Consider the following 4,944-nt stretch of genomic DNA (forward strand, 5'->3'; position numbering starts at 1 on the left):
GGTGGTGGTAGTTTGACTTAGATAATCTGAAAGATATTTTCTAACATTGTATCCTGGGATATTATATCTACAAAATTGCTCCTTTTTCAATGCATCAAAAGCACCATCACTTATTTCAACTGTGTGGACTCTCCTTCAATGCATACACCCCATGCCTTAATTAGAAGTCTCCATGGATTGTTGCAGCCTTCTACACACACTTTTGTCTGTTTGATAACTTGGCAGTCAATCAGCAAATCTCAGAATGTCAGAGTTTAATGGGCCTCAGGAAACATCTAGTCCAACTGGTATTCAAAAACAAAACAAAACAAAACAAAGCAAAATACTTCTTTGCCAACATCCCTCACATGTAGTTTTCCAACTTTTGGTGGAGATCTCCAATGACAAGGAGTTCAGGACCTCCCCAAGTTACTAATTTCACCTTGGGATCATTCAAATTATTAACAAGAGTCCCTTAGCATTAATACTAAATTCACTTCTTGGAACATCCTAGATCTACAGCTAATATAAAGTCAACTAAACAGAGACAAGATTCATTTATTGATGGATAATGAGCTGGACCCAGAAGAGTACTGGACTTGGAATCATAAGGCCCAGGCTAAAATTCTGACTCTGCTACTTATTCTCAGTCTGACTTTCTAGGATCCAGTCCTTCATTTATAGGAGAACCTCAGAAATCCTTTTCTCCCTTTCAGGTATCATGGTTGAAGATTGAGGTTCTTCCTGATTGGGATCCCTATAATAACCTGCAATGTTTTGCTGGGAACTTTTTACTGTTTTGCAGTGACTGCCAAGACAGCACAGAAGCTCTTCCTTTGTTTTCTCTCTCTGTCTCTCTTTCTCTGCTTCTCTACTTCCTTCCCTCCTTCATTCTCTCTCTGTCTTGATCTGTCTCCTGTTTTCTTTCTCTCCATTTGATCTGGCCCTTCCATCAGTTGCTGTGCACAAGATATCCTTGGTCATAGGCTGTTTTCTCTCAACCTCACTCTGAAATTTTCTGTCTCCCTTTGCATCATCTGAAATGATCATTTTCTTGAACTATGTTTCAAAGACCCAGAGCATTGCCTAGAAAATGTGGGTAGAAAACAATGGACTGAAGTACAAAGGTGATTTCCACTAGATTGGGATCACTGAAAAGACCACCGTTTCCAAACTTTTATTCTTTACTGGTCATAGAGTTTGGCTATTGGTAGGTGCTTAATAAATGTTTAGTGACCCTTTGATTCAGACTAACTCTTCCTTTTGTTCAATGATGGGGCCAGATTTCTTCTCCCCTAAGTAATCACTGACTCATTGGATTTGTGTCCAACCAGAAAATTTAAGTAAACTAGCTTTAAAACTTAGTTCCTTTCAATCCATCCTTTTGGAATAAAAAGCATGATAATTTCAGATGAATGTGAATGCAAGAACCATCCAATGTACAGTGAGTTCAAAATCATTTTTATGTTATTTATTTATTGATTCATTTATTTTAAAATGTTTAATCAGAAAAAATAATTAGCATGTGCAATCTCAACAGTGATGGTCTGGGGACAGAGAAGGATTAGAAAATAGAAATGTGTGCACTATTCATACAAGAGGAGATTCTTGGCAAAGGTTTTGATTGCTTGAACCTATTAACTCTTTCAGTGTGCTTCCAAACACTGAATGAGTGAAAGAGTTGCCATGGATGAGCCATGTCTCAGAAGAGACAAAATGGAAGAAACACCATTGCTTGATGGTACTTCATGCGAATTAATTCATTTGCTTTTAATTAAAAGCAGTTAAAACAGCTGATGAATAAAGATCTTCTTAGCTGGATGGTTTTTTGGGTGGTTTTCAAGTTTTAGTTGAATGAGATATTATTGGTATTTTAGAATCATCTGACCAGAATCATTTAAGAAAGTAAACAATTATCAAGAACCTCACGGTCATTATTTCTTTGGGGGAAACAAAGGCAAACAGAAGCTGTGATGTCATCAGCTTAGGATACTTTCCTAATCCAAATTCATGATCCCCCAAACCCTTCGGGTCACAGTTAGAATAGTCACTATGGCAACCCTCTCATTTCTTGACACTAGATACACAGGCTCAGTCATTCAGTCTACAAGCTGTGCTTAGAGCTGGGAGTACAAGTGGAAACCTTCTCTGCCCTCAAGGAGCAAACACTGAGACTGCGTGATGGAGAAATGTGTGCATGTCAGAGGCAAGACTAAATCCAGGGGTTCTGGGTGCAAGGTAAGGTCTTCAGTGGCTTGAATAGGAGGTGGTTGGTGGGGGGTGGCTTAGAAACCAGGAAGTCAAATCCTTTATCTTATAGAGAGGAAAATGAGGCTAAGAAAGGACAAGGGAAGTGGCTAAAAATGGTACAGCTGGAAAATAACTGAGCAAGGCCTTGAGGCCACCATTTTTTCTCTCCACTCCCAATGCTTCTCTCATTGTATAGATGAGGGATTTTGCATTCTGCTCATCATAAAGCTAGGAAGCATCTGAGCTGAGGTATGTATCTGTGGTCAGCTTTCTCTGCTCTAAGAAGGAAAGTTCTAGACTAAAGGAAGGTCTGGATTCTGTCCATTTTTAGAAAATATTGGCTACAAGCACCATGGCTATCTGATCCATCCTCCCTCCCTCCCTCCCTCCCTCCCTCCCTCCCTTCCTTCCTTCCTTCCTTCCTTCCTTCCTTCCTTCCTTCCTTCCTTCCTTCCTTCCTTCCTTCCTTCTTTCCTTCCTTCCTTCCTTCCTTCCTTCCTTCCTTCCTTCCTTCCTTCCTTCCTTCCTTCCTTCCTTCCTTCCTTCCTTCCTTCCTTCCTTTCATTTTTCTTTCCTTCCTTCCCTCACTTCCTCCCTCCTTCCTTCCTTTCCTATTCTTTTGCCTTCTTCTCCTTTCTTTCTTCCTCTCCTCCAATTCCCCTCCTCTTCTGAATTTCTGCCTTTGGCTTGTCAGTGACCTACGGAGGTATGGTTTAGTCCCACCAAAGAGACTCAGGCCTTGGAGGGGGTTGATTCCTGGTGTCTGAGATTTCTGAAAGAAACATTTGCTCACTTTCAAGGTTTCTTTGTTCTTGCTGCTTCTTCCTGGCCCAAAGCTTTGATATTTGCACCTGTTCACCTAGGGTGCCCCCCCATCCCTCCCTTGTCTTTTCAGTTCTGGCAGGAGGAATAAATAAGTGCATTTTTATTCTTTCCAATATGTCCAGCATGGTCAAATCTGAAGGGGAAGGGATTCAGAGGGAGGTAGGGGCAGAGAGAGAGAGAGCCCTGAAACAACAATGACTGGTTGACCTTTGAGTGTGGCTAATTAGCCAGCTCCCTGGCAAGCCAGCCACCCTGTTGCTTCTCTCAGTCCAGAATGACCACTCCCAGACCCCTGCCCTAGCCACTTTCAAGCCCTCACAGTTGGTCCTGATTCTGGTTTGTGCTCCATTTACACTTCAGACAATAAACTACCTGTCATCTTCAAACTTTGCATTCAGCCCTCCTTTTTCCTTTTGACTGGGGCCTTCAAGACATCTTGTCTCTTTGTCTCTTGAAATCCCTGGTGAGGAGCTGCTTCTGGTCTTCTGTCTCATGCTTGGTCAGAATTCATGTTTCAAACTGTACTCTGGACCATTCCATTGCCCCTTTGCAGACCAGGGGATTGATTCATTTCTACCCCATTTTCCCCAGCCTTGTTGCTGTCATCTGTTGATTTCCAAGTCTCTCTCTTAATTTTCCTAAGGATTTAGGAAATTTTGTTTTGTCTTTTTGTCCACACCTGACTGTTTTGTACCTTTGAGGCTGTCTCTATCCCATATCTCCTATCCAACTTCAAGGTCTTCCTTTGTCCTTCCCTCACCAACCTACCTCCATTCATATATGAGCACATTCTGTAGTTTATGTTGTGGGTCGTTCTCCTTCATTCTTGAGGAGGAGCCAGCTTATGTTGTACTATCTTAGGGAACCTCATCAAGTGTCACAATCTGACAATTATCATCAACTGATGATACTCTACAGCCTCTTTTGTCTCACATGTATTAACCTGGGTCTTTCCTGCCATAATTTCTTCTCCCTTGAGCCCCTGCTCCTCTCTCTCAATCCATCTCTCCACCCTGGGCCCAGTCTTAATATTCCCATGGTTTGCCACTCTTGTGATTCACAAGCCATTATGTCCAAATCTCAGTGGTTTTCATATATTCCCAACTGGTTCACCTTGGAATCTCACTGACTTGCTTCAGCAGCTTCCTCCATATCTGAACCTTGGCTATGTAATATCCTCCAAGATAGTCTTGAAACTCAACTACAAATCCTTGGGGTAGGTCCTTGAGCTGACCCACTCCAAGTATCCAGAAAGTCTTCTCTTCTGCTCTGATTGATCCTTGGTTTCAGGTGTGCCTCGATCCATTACATGACTCAGTGGATCAAACACTGAATCTGGAAACAGGAAGATTTGTGGGACCTCAGATAAGAGATTTCACCTCATTTGCCTCAGTTTCCTCTTTTGTAAAAGGGAAATGAGAGTAATAATACCCATCTCCAGGATAATTGTGAGCATCAAGTAAGATAATATGTGCAAAGCTCTGAGAACATTGTCTGCTATGTAGCAGAGAGTAGGGACTATGTAAATGCTTTATTATTATTATTATTATTATTATTATTATTATTATTATTAAATTTTGACTGCCATTGCTATAAATCTTTTCCTGTAAACTTTCACATTGTCCATTCCCACATAAAGATAATCTCTTTCTTTACTGGAAAAATTCAGATCTACCCAATAGGATCTCTCTAAATGTTCCCTCCCCCACATCTCATTTCTTTCTTTTCTCCCATCACAAAGGAAGAGGCACTAAGCTAATGCCAACCTTGGACCTTGACTCCATCCTTTTTCTACAGTTGATTCTTCTCTGGTAGCTTTTCTCAGCTGTCTTCTTCATGCTTGGGCAGAATTCAGGTTTCATCTAACTCTCCTCCTTCCTCTATGACTTA

This window comes from Macrotis lagotis, chromosome 4, assembly GCF_037893015.1.
Source record: "Macrotis lagotis isolate mMagLag1 chromosome 4, bilby.v1.9.chrom.fasta, whole genome shotgun sequence".
In the NCBI taxonomy this organism is placed as follows: Eukaryota; Metazoa; Chordata; class Mammalia; order Peramelemorphia; family Peramelidae; genus Macrotis; species Macrotis lagotis.